Here is a 20,391-nt window from a genome sequence, read left to right on the forward strand (position 1 = left end):
GATGGGGTTCCACCATGTTGGCCAGGCTGGTCTTGAACTCCTGACCTCATGTGACCCCCCTACCTCCGCCTCCCAAAGTACTGGGATTACAGGTGTGAGCCACCGTGCCTGGCCTAGGGCCATTTAAAAAGCCAGATCTGTGCTGCTGTGTAGAATGGTAGACAGGTGGATGAGAAGTTCCTGAACTATTCTTGGCCCTTTTACCACTAAGTGAAAGTAACTTGCTGCCCCAAAGAAAGATGTCTCATCATTCAATAGGACTTCCTAATTGAACTTCATGAAAGCAAGAGATCCTGTTTTTCTTGCTTACCACTGTATCTTGAGACCTGTTGTAGTGCCTGCAATACTTGTTTAATAAATTATTTTTAAGTATCAGTTTTGTGAGCTTTAACTCTATGAGGTCTTTATTATTTGACTGTATTTTAACTCTGGCCATGACAGGAAGACAAAGTTCCATTTTTATTGAGCGTAAAAAGAATCAAGGCCAGGTGAAGTGGCTTACGCCTGTGATCCCAACACTCTGTGAGGCTGCAGCGGGAGGATGTCTTGAGCTCAGGAGTTTGAGACCAGCCTAGGCAACATAGTGAGGTCCAGTCTCTACAAAAAAAAATTTTTTTTTAATTGCACGCCTGCAGTCTCAGCTATCAGGAGGCTAAGATGGGAGGATCACTTGAGCCCAGGAAATTGAAGCTGCAGTGAGCTGTGATTGCACCACTGCACTCCAGCCTGGGTGACAGATTGAGACCTTGCCTAAACAAAACAAAACCCCAAAAAACAAGTTGAAAATGTTGATTCTTTTTACTACCAACATTATGGCAGGACTAAAAACTTCGTGGGAGTGTACTGTGGAAAATAGTGATAATTATTTCTGGTTGTAATCAGGCTTCCAAGAGCCTCGTGTTGCTTTAAGAGTTATAACTGCCAGGCACAGTGGCTCATGCCTGTAATCCCAGCACCTTGAGAGGCCGAGGCAGGTGGATCACCTGAAGTCAGGAGTTCGAGACCAGCCTGACCAATATGGTGAAACAAACCCTGTCTCTACTAAATACAAAAAATTAGCCAGGCGTGGTGGCACATGCCTGTAATCCCAACTACTTGGGAGACTGAGGCAGGAGAATTGCTTGAACCTGGAAGGCGGAGGTTGCAGTGAGCCAAGATCACACCATTGTACTCCAGCCTGGGCAACAAGAGGGAAACTCCATCTCAAAAAAAAAAACGTTATGACTGAGGCCGGGCATGATGGCTCATGCCTGTAATCCCAGCATTTTGAGAAGCTGAGGCAGGTAGATCACTTGGGCTCAGAAGTTCGAAACCAGCCTGGGCAACGTGACAAAACCCCATCCCTACAAAAATTTTGAAAAATTAACTGGACATGGTGGCATGTACATGAAGTCATAGTTATCTGGGAGGCTGAGGTGGGAAGATTACTTGAACCCGGGTGGTTGAAGCTGCAGTGAGCCATGGTTGTGCCACTGCACTCCAGCCTGGGCAACAAAGTGAGACCCTGTCTCAAAAAACAAAAAAAAAATATAACTGATGTAAACTGGTAGTTTAGGCTGGGTGTAGTGGTTCAAGCCTATAATCCCAGCACTTTGGGAGGCCAAGGCAGGTGGATCACCTGAGTTCAGGAGTTCGAGACTAGCGTGACCAACATGGTGAAACCTTGTCTCTACTAAAAATACCAAAAATAGCAGGATGTGGTGGTGGGTGCCTGTAATCCCGGCTACTCAGGAGGCTGAGGCAGAGGTTGCAATAAGCAAAGATCACTCCATGTCACTCCAGCCTGGGCAACAGAGTGAGACTCCATATCAAAAATAAATAAATAAATAAATAAAGTGACAGTTCATCATTTAACTCCAAAGACTTCGGGTACATTTCTACTGTAAACAATCTGAGCTGATTAGAGCCCTGCCATTTTATAGCGTTTAGCTCGATCTCCAACCATTCATTTAAAAAAATTCTACCTCAGGCTGGGCATCATGGCTCAAGCCTGTAATTCCATCACTGTGGGAGGCCAAAGTGGGCAGATCACTTGAGGTCAGGAGTTTGAGACCAGCCTGGCCAACATGGTGAAACCGCATCTCTACTAAAAATACAAAAATTAGCTGGGCATGGTGGTGGGCACCTGTAATCCCAGCTACTTGGCAGGCTGAGGCAGGAGAATCGCTTGAGCCCAAGAACCAGAGGTTGCAGTGAACCAAGCTTACACCACTGCACTCCAACCTAGGCAACAGAGTGTGACTCCATCGAAAAAAAAAAAAGAAAAAGCGATTTCATTTTACAATATGTGGATATATGTCCATACACATGCATAATATAAATGTATACCATATTTGTGAGAATATGCATATATGTACACATTAGATACACAATACAAGCACAATACATATGCCTTTTGCTCAAGATACAGTGTCTTATAAAGGAGACAGGAATTTAGGAATATATGTTCCAGAAACAGTACACAAGAGAATTCGCTGAGATGAGAAAGTTGTCACTAGGAACGGGGAGTGGTAAAATGTAGAAAGTGTAATTGTTATTAAAGGTCTACTGCCAACTCTTTCCAGTTAATTACCCACTCTGCCATGCTTTATGGACAGCAGGTTGTCAGCCACTGTCAATAGGTCTTTGCGCATGGTACACTTCCTGGAGCTCCTCTAACATAGGACAGCGATATCCTAGTCCATGTTACAGAGGGAGTGTCCACACGGTTCCTATTGTCATTTGATGAGTTACTTTTCAGGGTCCTTGTACCTGAGCAAGTTGTCTTCTTTTGGATGGATTTCAGATTGAGTTACCTGCATTGTCTTGAGATTGCAGCCTGTCTTCTCCACTATACGGCATAGTCAGCAGATCTATTAGGTAAATCCCAGTGGGCCCTCAGTCACTAAATCCATCCTCTGTGCCTTTCTACATTTGCCTTTTGATAAAGGTTTAGAATAACTCCTTCTCTGTGACTCTATTTTACTCCTCTATTGACACTAAATTGAATCAGCATTTAAGATATGAAAAAATCAATAATCAAATGAAATGGGAGTCAAATAGGCACTATTTTGGTGTGTTGGGGAAAGCATATGAATGAGGGGTGGTCACGTGAATGGTCAAGTCTCCTTTACGACTCTCCTCTTATAGCTAAAGGTTGTCACTGGCAGCACCAAATGGAAGGGGACTCCTGGGCCCATTGCTATGTATCTCAGTTTATTCTCAAACGATTTTGTGAGCTGTTTTGGTAACTGTTTAAATAAGGCTACAGAATGAAATACAGTATCACATTGTAGGAGGAGAGGGAAAAGGATTCGTTTTTTTCATTCTTTGGAAGAAGTGAACACTTGCCTGGACTCTAGGAAGGAACCCGTGATCTAATTAACTAAATTTAGAGAGACAGTACAGTAAGAGAATGCACTTTTCCAGAGCTTCCTTTGCAAGACAGGATCCATCTCTTCAAACAATCCACCATCAGCCTCATTCCTAGGTGGGCCTAAGATCCAGAAACTACCAATCTATTAACGTTTTTATATAAATACTTCTATGGCATAGCACTTAGCCAAGGAAGCCTTCAATAAATGTTTGTTGAGTTACATTATCAGAGAAAGGTCACTACTATGTCACTGGCTAAAGAAAGTAGACAGAAGGCTGGGGTGTGAGGCCTATTAATCATAGTATTAATCATAGGTGTTAATGGTTTGTATATGAGCTGCCTCACTCCTGCAGTAAATTCCAAATTACTTAATTCAGAAATATCCTCCTTTCCCTGATGCCAAATGCAGGGCCTTTAGGGTGGTCATCTGAAATGCTATATCCTGTAGGCTGCTGAGTTTCCAGGTTCTTCCCTTCTCTTGAAAGAGGATGGTTGAGAATATACTTAGATTATCTGTGTCATTAAATGATTCACTACTCCAGGAATTGACACCATTCTTTACAAAATCAGCCTGAGATAATCTATGACATCCCCAAAATTCCTTCCAAATTTGGAATTTTATGCTGTGAACTGTCATACCCAACACTGAAGTTAAGCAGTTTTTGGTTAAATGTGCCATCTTAGAGGGTAAAAGAGCTCCTCCAACTTATGATCGGTTATTTGTCATCAAGGTTCACAGCTGAATTCAGTGTTGGAGAAGTTGGAAAAAGATGAACAAGTCGTTTTGTTTTGTTTTGTTTTGAGACAGAGTATTGCTCTGTCGCCCAGGCTGGAGTGCAGTGTTGTGATCTCGGCTCACTGTAATCTCTGCCTCCTGGGTTCAAGGGATTCTCCTGCCTTAGCTTCCCAAGTAGCTGGGATTATGGGTGTGCACCACCACACTCAGCTAATTTTTGCATTTTTAGTAGAGATGGGTTTTCACCATGTTGGCCAGGCTGGTCTTGATCTCCTGACCTCAGGTGATCTGCCCACCTCAGCCTCCCAAAGTGCTGGGATTACAGGCGTGAGCCACCATGCCCAGCCATATTTTAACACAGCATTTTGGTTTTGTGGAGGGGTAGGGAGAGGCACAAGAGGCAGCATTTTATATTAGTAGTGACAGGAATATTTAATCATAAAATGATTTAGCATACATTTATTTCAGGTTAGGAAGAACCATTTCTCTCTGTTGCAGGGCTCTGGCTTCTGTACTTTAGGAGTCCTAAACTTATATAACCATCATCCTCAGGTAACTCAGCCCAGCACTCTCTATCCCTGAGGGTTTACATATCATTAAAAAGCATCACGAGTGTACTGTCTATTGCTGCATAACAAATTACCCCAAAATGTAGCAGCTTAAAATAAGAACTATTATCTTATACAGTTTCCAAGCATCAGGAATCTGGGAGTGACTTAGCTGAGTGCTCTTGCATTGAGGTTTCTTAGCAGGTTGCAGTCAAACTGTGAGGGCTGCGGTCTCTGAAGAGCTGACTGGGTTCAGTTCCTTGCCATGTGGGCCTCTTCATAGTGCTGCCCATGCCATGTCTTTTTCGAGTGAGTGATCCAAAGAAGAAAATGAGAGAGAGAAGCCACAATTCCTTTATAAGCTAATCTTGGAAGGGACATCCCATTGCATTTACCATACTTCATTTGCTAAAAGTGAATCACTAAGTTTTGTCCAATTCAAGGGGAAGGGAAAGCTTCATTATCAAAGGAAGAAGTATCAAAGAATTTGTGGAACTATCTTTAAATCTTCCACAATGAGCAGTTTGGCCCTGAGAAAACAGTCAAAGTTAAAGTGTTATCCTAGAGAGAAAGGTTTTGGTTTCCTTTGATTCCTTTAATATCATAAGTCCTTTAATAATATCCTCTTGGCTGGGTGTGGTAGTTCACGTCTGTAATCCCAGCACTTTGGGAGGCCAAGGTGAAAGGATCGCTTGAGCCTAGGAGTTTGAGACCAGTCTGGGCAACATAGTGAGACCCCATCTCTACAAAAATTAAAAATGGGCCGAGTATGGTAGTCCCAGCTACTTAGGAGCTGAGGCAGGAGGATGGCTTCAGCCTGGGGGATGGAGGCTTTGCTGAGCTGTAATCCCACCACTGTACTCCAGTCTGGGCAACAGAGTGACACTGTGTCTCAAAAAAAAAAAAAAAAAAAATGGCTGGGTGTGGTAGCTCACACCTGTAATCCCAGCACTTTGGCAGGCGGAGGCAGGTGGATCACCTTAGGTCAGGAGTTTGAGACCAGCCTGGCCAACATGGTGAAACCTAATCTCTACTAAAAATACAAAAATTTGCCAGGCGTGGTGGCACATGCCTGTAATCCCAGTTACTTGGGAGGTTGAGGCAGGAGAATCACTTGAACCTGGGAGGTGGAGGTTGCAGTGAGCCGAGATCACGCCACTGCACTCCAGCCTGGGCGATAGGAGCGAAACTCTGTCAAAAAAAAAAAAAAAATTAACACACTAACATCTTTGAGCACCAACAGTCAATGCAATTTCCATTGAGCATGCACTGGTGGGAAAAGAAGATTTTTTATATGCTTGGAACATTACATAGTGGGTTATGTTCTTCTGAAATACAGAATAGGAGAAAGGCCTCAGGTCTCCAGGCTCTTTCATGCTTCCCCATTCACCAGCCTCCAGACTCATATAGTCAGCATGGAGTTGTGATGAAGGCTGGGTGGATGGAGGCAATATCATTCATGCCTGTTTGCCTTCCACCAAGAACTATCAGTGCCACACCATGCTAGGCAGCTGCTGCCTCCAATAGGGATTCCTGCAGGATGCTGGCACTCAGCTAGCTCCCCCCAATAGTGAGAGCTGAAGACCTGACGCCCAGCTAAAATGAGGGAAGAAGAACTTTTCAGGTAGCATATCCTGTCCACTAGAGCCCAGGAACATATGAATCGGCAGTAGAAATTACATAGTCTCACTGTCTCCAGTCTCACCTCCATTTTTTTTCTCTCTCCCTTCCACTTCTCTGGTCATTCTCTCTCCTTCCTAATTCTCTGTTTCTTTGTTCTCCTCCCCATTCCCCTCCCCTTCTGCTGTGACCTCTAAGTTGGCTCAGCGTCATTGTTCAAGATGTTAGTTACATAACACGGCTTATGATAGCAAAAGCAAAACAACATGCTGCCTGCCATGCCAGGTGAAACCCAGCATGAAAAGAAAATACTTCTTCGTGGCACCTCTGGGCTTTTTTGGGCTATGAGGAGGATCAGCTGAAGAGGGCTTAGATGTTCCATGTGCACCAAACTTCAGATCTCTCTTGAGACTAACTCACCCAGATTTGGGAGCATTTCCTTTTTTTTTTTTTTTTTTTTTTTTGAGGCAGAGTCTCACTCTGTTACCCAGGCTGGAGTGCAGTGGCGCGATCTCGGCTCACTGCAACCTCCACTTCCCAGGTTCAAGCGATTCTCCTGCCTCAGCCTCCTGAGTAGCTGGGATTACAGGTGCCTGCCACCACACCTGGCTAATTTTTGTATTTTTAGTAGAGATGAGGTTTCACCACGGTGGTCAGGCTGGTCTCAAACTCCTGACCTCAGGTGATCCACCCGCCTCAGCCTCCCAAAGTGCTGGGATTACAGGCGTGAGCCACCGTGCCCGGACTGGTGTATAAATTTTAATCCTAGAATCTCAGAATTGAAAATCATGCTAGGTCAGTCACCCTAAACTTATTTTGGGTTATTCTCCTCTTTGATACTCTGGTTAAGTCATAAAACAGTCACGAATATTCTGTCTCGAAAATATGCTTTAAATATAATTTCAGTGAGTTTAAAGTCTCCCTGAAGCTCAACCAGGGATTGGGTTAAGAATCCCTTGTCGCCAGGTCACTCTGTTCGTTTAGGAATCTTTTGTAAGAATCTTTTGCTGTACAGTGCTGCACTATTAGGTGGTCATCTAATATATGCTCAAACCCTCTAAGGCAGGGAGGTCACTATATAGTAAGGAAGCCCTTTCCATTTATGAACTGCTTTATGATTTTCTTTATGATGAGGTCATATGTGTCTCTATGTGGCATTTACCTTTGTCCTTATTTTCCCCTCTGAAAGTATACAGACCCAGGCTTATGCTTCTTTCACATGACAATCCTTGAGAGAGTTGAAGACATCTCCGTTGAGTCCTTTTTGTTTTTTCAGATTAAACATTCTCAGTTACTTCTGTTTCACCATGACTTCAAGATTTTTCTCCTTCACTGGGAACAGTGGCTCATGCTTGTAATCCCAGCATTTTGGGAGACTGAGGCAGAAGGAGACCAGCCTGAGCAACATAGTAAGACCTCATCTCCATTAAAAAAAAAAAAAAATTAACCGGGTGAGGTGGTGCACACCTGTAGTCTCAGCTACTCGGAAGCTGAAGTGGGAGGATTGCTTGAGCCCAGGAGACTGAGGTTGTGGCGAGCCCTGATTACACCAGCCTGGGTGACAGAGTGAGACCCTGTCTCAATAAAAAAGATCTTTCACCAGCCAATTCAGCTCTCATTCCTCCAGACATTCTCCGGATTGTCAACTCAGTTCTTTAAAAGGCAAGTTCTCTAAGGCTAAGCAGATGTCTATTCAGAAGCTACACCTGTAAGACCAGTCTTAGAGAACTATTCTCTGGATTGATAATCCAAAAAATATCCAGAGGAATGAGAGCTGAGCTGGCTGGTGAAAGGTCTTTTTTGTTATTGTTGAGACAGAGTCTTTTCTGAATAGGCATCAGAAGAAGCAGATGCCTATTCAGAAGACTCCAAATTTCTAATTAACATAAAAATGTCACTGACTTATTGGAAGTCTTATCACACCTGTTCCTTTGCAGTCCTATTAAAATCCTGAAAGAAAGGATACATTGCTCTTAAACCCAGCATCTATCTACTTGCACTAAAGTAGTAGATCTAAAGTTTATCCTCATTAAATTTCATTCTGCTAATTTGGTACAATTTTTCCAGGCCATTGTGATCTTTCTGAATTTACCTTGGTTCTCTCTCTTTGAATTACTGATAGATTATTTAACTGCATTATTATAAATTCTTCAATCAAGTAAATGACAAAAAGCTGAATGGGAGCACAAGTCAATAGAACATTCTGTTGCAAAAGTCTTCCTTTCAGGTGGGAATCAATGCTCTATGAGTAGTGATTGTTCACCAGATACCATGTATATAACTTTCCTTTATCCAGTTCATTGTTTTAGCTTGTTTAGTTTGCTCATAAGAGGTTTTTTTTCAAATGTCTTACTGAAATTGATGCATTATGTCAAAATAAAATATTGTCCTTATCTGTTAGTCTAGAGACACTATTTGAAAAACAAAAAGAAAATCTGAGTTGTCATAACTTTCTCTTCATTAGCCTATTTGTTAATCATGATCACAATTTTTGTTTCTGATTACCACTTGAAACTTTGCTCTAATAAGTTTTCTATAATTTTACCAGTATTATAAAACTTGTCAATCTCATTATCAAAATTGTATTTTAAGAAATGTAGGCTGGGCGTAGTGGCTCACATCTGTAATCCTAGTACTTTGGGGGGCTGAGGCAGGTGGATCACTTGAGCCCAGGAGCTCGAGACCAGCCTGGGTAACATGGTGAAAACCCAACTCTACTAAAAAATACAAAAATTAGCTGGGCGTGGTGGTGTGCCTGTAGTCCCAGCTACTTAGGAGACTGAGGCATGAGGATCACTTGAACCCAGGAGGCGGAGGCTGCAGTGAGCCAAGATCGTGCCATGGAATTCCAGCCTGGGTGACAGAGTGAGACTCGGTCTCAAAAAAAAAAAAAAAAAGAAAAAGAAATGTGGGCAACATTCACCCAGTATACAGTGCACTTCTGTTCTGAACATTTCTGCCTATTTACTGAGAATGGTTCCGGGATCTCATTAGCAGGTATTTCTCCTTTTCCCTAGTCCTGGAGGGCCTCACTCCCTGGATCAGAGATTAGCAGGATTTTTGCTTCTTTGCCTCGAGGGAGGATTGGGTTAGTGGGTGGAAAGGCAAAGCTGCTGCAAGGCCACCTCTCCAATAGTCCCTAGTGAAAGCTCAAATGCTGAATCTTAATGGGGAATGGGAGAGGGGCTACCCAAGCAAGAGACGCCTGAGAATCCTTGAAGGAAATATTTCCCAAGACAGAAAAGACATTGACATTGCTTGTGGGAGATGAGGGGATGCTGGGAAGGTGAGAGGACTTTTTAGAAAATGGGATGGACTATAGGACCTGAAGAGGCTGTATCAAAGAACTGAGCAGGCCACCTGCTTCTAAGAGACCACAGGACCTTTAACCACATAGCTGCAGCCACTTGCCCCCTTTCCCTTGCTTTCTGGGCACTAGGTAATCCTCTTGAATTTATTTCCAAGTCTGGGCAGGGATAAAGACCCCAGCAACACTGCAGAATTTCCTGCCAGGCTGACAGGGTGAAGGCTCAGAGTTAAGTGAGAGCCTCATTTTTAAAAAGAGAGACACAGGGCAGCCCTTTGGGTGTGAGGGCAGCTAGAAGATGTATCAGGGAGCAGCCTTTGCATAGCAGGGACACTATTTTTACTTAGTTTGTAAATCTATTTGGAATGGCTGAGTAGGGATTCTAACGCTATTACTAAAGCCATCAGGCCATGTCTCAGCACCACCATTATTGGCTTCAGATTTAATTTGATTAAAACAAATGAAATAAAGTGACATGGTGTGGGTGTAAATTCAGAACCCTCTAACCTGTTACTGGCATCTGCTCCTGGTGTCTAGCCAAGTTCCTAGAAGATAATTAGTAAATGTTGTTGAAGGAGTGGATGAATTCTTAGGGATCTGAGCTATTTGCTTGTATTCCTCTATCTTTTGAGCTTGTGCTTTAAAAAATTATAAGCTCTACAAAAATCTATATGATAAAAGACTTTATCTGTAAAAGTCTATTGTTGGCTGGGCATGGTGTTTCACGCTTGTAATCCCAGCACTTTAGGAGGTCAAGGTGGGTACAAAAATAATCCAGGCGTGGTGGCATGAACCTGTGGTCCCAGCTACTGGGGAGGCTGAGGTGGGACAATCACCTGAACCCAGGAGGTTGAAGCTACAGTGAGGCAAAATTGTGCCACTGTACTCCAGCCTGGGCAATTGGAGTGAGATCCTGTCCCCCTCCCCACACCCCAAAAAAGTATGTTGTTTTTTTTTCCCTGCATTGTAGTTGCTGCATGCTAAGTTGTGTTGACTCATTTAACTGCACAATAACTCTATGAGGTAGTGTTACTATTACTATCCCCCATTTTATTATTATTATTATTATTAGTTGTGGTGTTTTTTTGGGTTTTTTTTTGAGACTGAGTCCCACTCTATTGCCCTTGAGTGCAGTGGCACCATATCTGCTCACTGCAACTTCTGCCTCCCAGGTTCAAGTGATTCTCCTGCCTCAGCCTCCTGAGTAGCTGGGATTACAGGTGCCTGCCACCACACTGGGCTAATTTTTGTATTTTTGGTAGAGATGGGGTTTTGCCATGTTGGCCAGGCTGGTCGCGGACTCCTGACCTCAAGTGATCCACCTGCCTTGTCCTCCCAAAGTGCTGGAATTACAGGCATGAGCCACCATGCTCGGCCTTACTATCCTCGTTTTATAGAGAAGAAAATTGAGGTACTTAAAGGTTGAATGACTTGCCAGTGACCAAACACTGGTAAGAAGCAGTCAGGATCTGATCCCAGGTAGTGTAGCCCCACAGTTTGCTAGGAGCTAGGACTCAGAGTCCTTTCTGCTCATCCTTGAGATGGCAGTGAGAACTTCCCTATGTATACCATTGTATGAATGCAACAACAATGTGTGTTTATTGTAGTTACAAGAGTTACGGATCCCTTTCTGTCTTAACTTTTTGTGATATGACACAGTTTTATCTTAGAAACCATATTCTTCTGCCAGACACAGCAACTCATGTCTGTAATTTCAGCACTTTGGGAGGCTGAAGTGGGAGTATCCCTTGAGCCCAGGAGTTTGAGACCAGCCTGGGCAACATAGCAAGACCCCATGTCTAATAAATAAATAAATAAATAAATAAATAGCCAGGTATGGTGGTGCACGTTTGTCATCCCAGCTACTCAGGAGGCTGAGGTGGGAGAATCACTTGAGCACAGGAGTTTGGGCTGCAGTGAGCTATGATCATGTCACAGCCTAAGCAAGAGTGAGACTGTGACTCAGAAAGAAGAAGAAGAACAAAAAGAAGCTGTATTCTTGGTGCATGCTCCTTTGCTTTCATGTCTCAGAAAAGGCACATTTATAATTCAGGGAAGTTTGACTTCTTGTTGCCTCCCTGTTCTGTCTTCTCTGTTGCAAAGTAGAACCGTCCAGTTTTTAATGAACACTGACTGGGAGGCGACTTTCTGTTGGGACAGAGAAAGGAGAGAACAAGAGAAGATCCTGAAGGAAATATGTCATATCCTTTTTGCTTTCCTTTGTGATCTGAAAAGACTTAAGTGTAACAGAGATGGCTCTAGTATATTTTTAAAGAACTGCAATGGGAGATAAAATAAATAGATGGGAGGGAACACAAATAGCTTGAATTTTCCCCTATGATTCTCACTGTTCACTGGGCTCTCTCCATCTAAGTACTAGGAGATAGCAGGCAAACCTGTCGTAGCTTTAAGATATCCCTAAAAGGCAGGTAGAGGGGAGGTTCGAGTAAAGAAAGGAACACAGCATTTAAGTCTCTAAAGTGCTTTCTAGATATGAAAGTGGCAATTACTATGCAGCAAGTATATTCTTTGGCCATATACGTTTTGCTTTTCAAAAGGCAAAGCACTTATTTGTATAGTTTGTTTTTAACTGTCAGGGAGACATTAGACTAAGCTAGAAATAAACTTTCACCTTCCTTCCACCTTTTCCTCAAACATCACAACCATAGAAGAGTCAGTCCTCTGAAATTCCAAACTAGCCAAGCCAAGGACTTTTGCATTCTTAGCACTATTTCTTTTCTATACCTGCAGTGTGAGATAATTGTAAACTTTCAAAATCACTCCAGACCTAACTCCAGAGGAGAGAGAGAGGGAGTATGTATTTTTATGAACCATCTCAAATGGTTCTTATTAGTTCAGTTCAGGAAATACCTAATACCCGGCTTTAGAGTGCTGAGCAAAGCCTTGATTTTGTACTCCAAGGACCTGTGATCACTCTCCATATGGCACTGATTTACTTAAATTCATCCAGATTTTTTTTTATACTTGTAGAGTGGGAATTGTAATACTCCAACCTGCAGGGGAGAGCTTGTTGCTACAAAGCCTAGTCCCCTCCTCCAGACATTAAGACTATTCTGGACCATACTTTGAGCTGATTACCCAAGACCAATTCCATCAAGCCCCCTTCCCTGTTTTTCTGCTTTGTTTTGTTTGTGTTTTTTGTTTTTGAGATGGAGTCTCGCTTTGTCGCCCAGGATGGAGTGCAGTGGCGTGATCTCGGCTTACTGCAACCTCTACCTCCCAGGTTCAAGTGATTCTCCTGCCTCAGCCTCCCAAGGAGCTGGGACTACAGGTGCACACCACCACGCCCTATTTTTTAATAGATACCGGGTTTCACCATATCGGACAGGCTGGTCTCGAACTCCTGACCTTGTGATCCGCCTGCCTCGGCCTCCCAAAGTGCTAGGATAACAGACATGAGCCACTGCACCCGGCCTTCCCTGTTTTTCTGAATCCAGCCAGAGTTTCAAACCTCAACCTTTATCACAGGGTCTTCACACCTAAACTGCTCCACACAGTCTTTAATGTGAACCAATGTACTCTTCTCTTCCCCATATCACACCCTTCTAACTGTGCTCCCTGGGGCCCCTGGTTTGTGGCTCTGTTTAAAGTCCTAACTTATTCACTGCACATTCCCCACATCTCATTGCCTTAACAGACAAGGCTTTCCTTCATGGCCAGCTGGACATATGAGTCCAGAGCTCTTGGCTTCCCAGATATCTCCATGAGTTATTGGCTCTTTCTCACCCTCTACACCACATCTGACCTTTCCTTTTCAATCTCTTTACCTGGCTTCTCCTCCTTCGACTGGCTCCAAACTCTACATTTTTGAGATTTTCCAGAGCTCTGTTCTAAACTCTTTTTAATATGTTTCTCTCCATAAGTAATCTCACTTTGTTTACATGTCCCAATCTTTAGTTTCAGTCCATATCTCTCTCTTGGGCTCCAACTTGTACATCCCACTACCTACTTGATAACCCCACTTGGATTTCTCCCTTTTTTTCTTTTTTATGACACCATACCATTGAATGGATTTCTAATAAGAATCTAAAACTTGAATATGTCCAATATGGAACTCTTCATTTCAGAGCCCCTTCCTTCCTTCCTTCCTTCCTTCCTTCCTTCCTTCCTTCCTTCCTTCCTTCCTTCCTTCCCTCCTCCCTCCCTCCCTTCCTCCCTTTCTCTCTCTCTCTCTCTCTCTCTTTGTTTTTGAGGCAAGATCTTGCTTTGTCACCCAGGCTGGAGTGCATGCAGTGATGCAATCATGCCTCACTCCAGCCTTGACCTCCTGGGCTTAAGCAATTCTCTCACCTCAACCTCTTGAGTAGCTGGGACCACAGGCATGTATCACCATGCCCTGCCAATTTTTAAATTTTTGTAGCAACAGAGTCTCACTGTGTGGCCAGGCTGATCTCAAACTCCTGGACTCAAGCAATCCTCCGGCCTCAATCTTCCACTGTCTTGGGATTACAGGTGTCAGCCACCACACTTGGCCTCAGAGCCTCTTTCTAACACTCTTTGTCCTTATCTCTCTGGCATCTTCCACTGTTACCCTAAACCTGGTGATGAACCTTGATTTCTCCTTTCCACTCGTGGCATGCTTTTTCCCCATCTTGTCCATCAGCAAATAGTGGACATCTTATTGACAATTATATTTTGAATCCTTCCATTTTTATCCTCTTTATCATCATATTTCGAGTCCAAGTCACCATCATCTCTCAGTCGTACTTATATTGTACCTCATAAATGGTCTTTCTTCTTCAACTCTATGTCCCATCTTTCCTCAATTTTTTTTTTTTTTTTGAGACAGTCTTGCTCTGTTGCCCAGGCTGGAGCGCAGTGGTGTGATCTTGGCTCACTGTAACCTCCACCTCCCAGGTTGAGGTGATTCTCGTGCCTCAGCCTCCCGAGTAGTTGAGATTACAGGCATGCACCACTACTCCTGGCTAATTTTTGTATTTTTAGTAAAGATGAGGTTTTACCATGTTGCTTCAGGCTGGTCTTGAACTCCTGGCCTCAAGTGATCCACCCGCCTTGGGCTCCCAAATTGCTGGGATTACAGGTGTGAGCTACCATGCCCAGCCTCCTCAAGCTTTCTAATGGCTCTCTGCCATTGCTGTAATGAAGTTCAAACTCCATTCTGTTACCTCTTAGACCCTGTACTGATCTGGACCCTCCTTGCTTCTCCAGCTTCATGTCAGAGCAGGGTGCACTTGCTCCTTGTGTTCAGCTCCACTGCCCTGCTTTCAGTTCTCAGGCCACACTCCAAGACAATCACCTTTGAGTTCGCTGCTTCTTCAGGCCCAAGAGGATCCTCTTGAAGTTCCAAGAAGAGCTGTCTGATTCTCACAGGTCTCAGAGAAGCCTTCTATCATCATATCACCTAACACCTCTACTCTTTCCTCTGTTAGGTTCTATCATATCAACTTTAGGATTTCTTTTAGGACAAGTATTATAATTAGCACAAAGTTATCATCCTTATTCATTTCTGTGTTTGTTGTCTGTATTCCTTAGAATAATTATTATTTCCAATATGATATACTAGAAAGAGTTTGGGGCTTGGAATCTAGATTAATTGTAGATGTCATTATCTATTACATGATCTTGGCAATTTAGTCTTTCTGTGCCTTGCTTTTCTCATCAGTAGAATGAGGTTAATGTAGAATTGTAAGGTTGTCATTAGGATTGATGACATAACATCCATAAAATATTGCTAAAGAGAATTTTTCCTACTACTGAACACTGGGTGTGGCATTTCTAAAGATGTTCACATTCACAAAATTACATCCGAATAATGTCATTTTAAGAATGATTTAAGAAGCCTTTATGGAATGATTTTTTTCTATAGTTTCCTTCCCAACGTAATGGCATGAATGAATAAATGCTCTGGGCACCTTCAATGTTCTGGGCAAATTAGTAGAATGGACAGGAAAGAAAGAAAACGTTTTCTTTCTTTCTTTCTTTCTTTTCTTTTTTTTTTTTTTGACAGGGTCTCACTCTGTTGCCCAGGGTGGAGTGCAGTGATGTGATCCTGGCTCACGGCAACCTCCGCCTCCTGGATTCAAGTGATTTTCCTGCCTCAGCCTCCCTGGTAGCTGGGATTACAGGTACCTGCCACCACTCCCAGCTAATTTTTGTATTTTCAGCAGAGACCAGTTTCACCATGTTGGCCAGGCTGCTCTCAAACTCCTGACCTCAAGTGATCTACCCACCTCAGGCTACCAAAGTGCTGGGATTACAGGTGTGAGCCACTGTGCCCAACCTCGAAAAAGCTTTCTTGACCCACATAGTGAAAACCCAGTGAGGCCCAGGGAGAGCATTAGGAGATCCAGTGCAGTCGAGGTAGCATTTTAAAGCAGCTCCATGCAAACTCCTGACTTGGGAGGTTCAAAATAAGACTGGCCATTGGAATTTTGGTTCCTTAGTGACTTTTGTTCAAAAATGTGCTTTTTCTTTTCTCTCTTTTTTTATATTTTATTTTTAATTTTATTTTATTTTTTGAGACAGGGTCTCACTCTGTCATCCAGGCTGGAGTGCAGTGGCACAATCATGGCCCACTGCAGCCTCAACCTCCTGAGCTCAAGTGATCCTCCCATATCAGCCTCCTAAGTAGCTGGGACCACAGATGTGCACCACCATGCCTGGCTAATTTTCAATTTTTTGTAGAGATGAGCATCTCATTTTGTTGCCCAGGCTGGTCTCAAACTGCTGGACTCAAGCAATCTGTCTGCTTTGGCCTCCCAAAGTGCTGAGATTACAGGTGTGAGCCACAGTGCCTGGCTTAAGAGTTTGTTTTCTTTACTTCTAGAAGTTAAGCTCCAAGAGTAAAGACGCTACTCCTTCTATTTCATTCAAATTCTGACTTTCTCCCAGCTCCTTTAAGGCATGTATATGTGGAAGGGAACTTTTGCATAAAAGGAAAAATAAACAAACACTAGATTTAAAAACAAGTTTTGGGTCTGAGCACTGGTTCTGCTAGACACAATTTAGGTAGAGGAGGCTCCAAACCTTTCTGGCAGGTCGAAATCACTGGCAGCCTCTCGAATATGGTTAATGTAAATTGGGACATCTTTTGGGGAGCATAGTTTTACAATCTTAATCGTTATTTCCAATGGACATGTCATTTTGACCCAGGAACTCTCCTTCTAGGAATTTATCCATAGATGTACTTGCATATGTGCACGAAGGCATATGTACAGGAAAGGTCATTGCCCCATTGTTTATATTAGCAAACTACTGGAAGAAATAACTGATTGGATAATATGGCCCATCTACATGTAAATATTATGCAGTTGTTAACAAGAATGAAACAGATCTATGTGCATTGGTAAGGAAACTGAAGCTATGTCATTCAGTGAAAAAAAACAGGTGCAAAACAGCATATTGCATCTCACCATTTGTGTGTGTGTATATATACATATATATAAAAGCACACGCGCACACACACACACACTCCAGACACATATACTATCCCTGGAAAGTCTACAATTACTGATATCAGTGACTTATTCTAGGAAGGGAACCTGGAGGCAGGGTTAGGAGAGAATTGTGTGGTAGTGTTTTTCTCCAAGCTTAAAGTTTTTTGTTTTTTGTTTTTTTTTAAAACCATGCACCAGTGAAGGAGCAGTATCTGATCTTATTGCCTTTGGGCAAGTCACTTAATCTGAGATTCAGTTTCATCGTCTATAAAATGGTTACAGTGATGTACAGCCCTCAGGATGAAGTAAGGCTGCCACATTTACGTGACAAAGCACACTGTAGGGAACATAGCACACATCTCCCTTTTTGTCCCCCCCACTGGGGGTAGAGTCAGTGGAGCGTCATCTCTCATGGCTTGGGTTTCCTTTCTGAGGCCAGGAAAGTTGCTGTAGATGCTGTAGCTATTTAAATCGACTGACCTTTCCTTCTAGGGCTCCAGGACACCTCTATCTTAGGCTGGTGGTGACTAAGGTTACTGATGACAGAGGTTGCTGGGGGTGTGTTGGAAGGTGGGGCAGGGGTGGGACTGTGCATTCATCAGATATGTATGACCCACTGGCTCACAGGCTCTGCAACTTTCTCTTGATAGAGATGCCTGCCTAGAGACTGGTAATCTCAGAGAAGATAGAAATAGCAGGGCTCTTGGCGGTAAGTCCCGCCTCTTCTTGGCCTGAAGCCTCTCCAACAGGCTGTCGGAGCTTTCTTCTACTTCATTGCCTTGGCTGCCTGAATCCCTCTCCTGAGGGTAATAGAGCTTTGTCAGAGGAGCAGGATTGGGCTGACAGGCCTTCCAGAGGACAGGAAAGGGAAATTGATAAGAATGTTTAATTGCTGGGTGTGGTGGTTCACGCCTGTAATCCCAGCACTTTGGGAGGCCGAGGCAGGCAGATCACCGGAGGTCGGGAGTTCGAGATCAGCCTGGCCAACATGGCAAAACCCCATCTCTACTAATAATACAAAAATAAGCCGGGCATGGTGGTGCGCATCTGTAGTCCCAGCTACTCAGGAGGTGGAGGTTGCAGTGAGCCAAGATCACCCCATTGCACTCCAGCCTGGGTGACAGAGTGAGACTCTGTCTCAAAAAAAAAATAAATAAATAAATAAAAATAACATATCTCCTTAAGAGGCACTGACAGTGTATCATTTTCCCACCTGGTTTCCTCAAGCCCAGTGATACCACCAAGGGAAGGTCTAGGGGACTTTAACCCCCATCATGATCCTCATCGGCTCCACTCACCCCCATCCCTATCATACAATCTAAACAACACAATGTGCTTGGCAGCTCAGACAGTAAATTCCTGCCATACAGACTACCACGGCTTACTGGGAAACAAGTGCCTCCTAGAGTTAAGCTCAACCTGCTCAAGGTTGAACCTCTGAGCTGCTTTTTACAAAGCTTTACCCAAATATTGTTCTGGTATGAGAAAACTCACACAGAACTCATAGCTTTTATTTATAAAAAGCTTTCACAAAGTATGATGGGTCAGCTTGGCTGGGCCATGGTTCTTAGACATTTGATCAAATTTTACTCTGGATCTCCCTCCCTCCCTCCCTCCCTCCCTCCCTCCCTCCCTCCCTCCGTCCCTCCCTCCCTTCCTTCCTTCCTTCCTTCCTTCCTTCCTTCCTTCCTTCCTTCCTTCCTTCCTTCCTTCCTTTCATCTTTCCTTTCCTTTCTTCTCTTTTTTTTTGAAATGGAGTTTCACTCTTGTCGCCCAGGCTAGAGTGCAAAGGCATGATCTCGGCTCACGGCAACATCCCCCTCCCAGGTTCAAGCGATTCTCCTGCCTCAGCCCGAGGAGCTGGAATTACAGGGACCTGCCACCACGCCCAGCTAATTTTTCTATTTTTAGTAGAGATGGGTTTTGTCATGTTCGCCAGGCTGGCCTCGAACTCCTGACCTCAGGTAATCCACCTTCCTCGGCCTCCAAAACTGCTGGGATTACAGGCGTGAGCCACCGTGACAGCCTACCTTGGATATTTCTGAGAAGTAGTCTTAGATGAGATTAACATTTAAGTAAGTAAACTCTGAGCAAAGCATTTACCCTCCCTAATGTGAGTGGGCCTCATAAAATCAGTTGAAAGTCTTAGAACAAAAGACTTACAATAAAGACGTAGAACAAAGGATTTGCTCCCTTGAGCAAGAAGAAACTCTACCTGCAGAATGCTTTTGGACTCAAACTGCAACTCTTCCCTGAGTCTCCAGCCTGTTGGCCTACCCCACCAGATTTTTGACTCCTCAAACTTCCACGAGTGCATGAACCAATGCCTTAAAATAAATTTCTTTCTCTCTCTTTTTCTTCCTTTCATTTTACCTATTTATGCAGATATATATATATATATATATATATAGATAATCTCTTGTTGGTACTGTTTCTCAGAAGGACCCTGACTAATACAGGGAGTATAATTTTGTCCTATGATCAAATAAAACCTAATTAGATGATCTTTATCAATTATCTTACCAAAGTCAAAATAAAGAAGAAGCATGCATTGAAAAAGCTGGCAAAAATATATTAAATGTTAAAATTAAATGGTGGAACTATAGCTGATTTTCCCATTTTTTTTTCTTCCCAGAAAAAGGAAGCCTCTTACATTTTCTAAATGTTTAGTAATGAAAATTTACTTTTTTTTTTTTTTTTCTTGAGACAGAGTCTCGAACTGTCGCCAAGGCTGGAGTGCAGTGGTGCGATCTTGGCTCACTGCAACCTGCACCTCCCAGGTTCAAGCAATTCTCTGCCTCAGCCTCCCAAGTAGCTGGGATTACAGGTGCCCGCCACCACGCCCAGCTAATTTTTTGTATTTTTAGTAGAGACGGGGTTTCACCATGTTGGCCAGGCTGTTCTTGAACTCCTGACCTCGTGATCCACCCACCTCGGCCTCCCAAAGTGCTGGGATTACAGGCGTGAGCCACCACACCCGGCTGAGAATTTGCTTTTTTACAGAGACAGGGTCTTACTCTGCCACCCAGGCATGAGTGCAATGGTGCAATCTCAGCTCACTGCAGCCTTGACCTCCTGGGCTCAAGCGATCCTCCTGCCTCAGCCTTCTGAGTAGCTGGGACTACAGGCACGCACCACCACAGCTGTCTGATTTTTAAATTTTCTATAGAGACAGGGTCGCACAATGTTCCCCAAGCTTGTCTCAAACTCCTGGGTTCAATAAGTCCTCCAGCCTTGGCTTCCCAAAGTGTTGGGATTACAGGCATCAGCCACCATGCCCAGCTGAGAATGTATTACTTTATAATGAAAACATTTAAAGGTGCACTCACCCTCAGCTGGATTGCATTTGATTCCCACAACTCCTCTGAATGAGAGGTAGATTATCCCCACTTAAGTAACAAGGAACT

Source organism: Theropithecus gelada, chromosome 1 (genome assembly GCF_003255815.1).
Source record: "Theropithecus gelada isolate Dixy chromosome 1, Tgel_1.0, whole genome shotgun sequence".
Taxonomy (NCBI): Eukaryota; Metazoa; Chordata; class Mammalia; order Primates; family Cercopithecidae; genus Theropithecus; species Theropithecus gelada.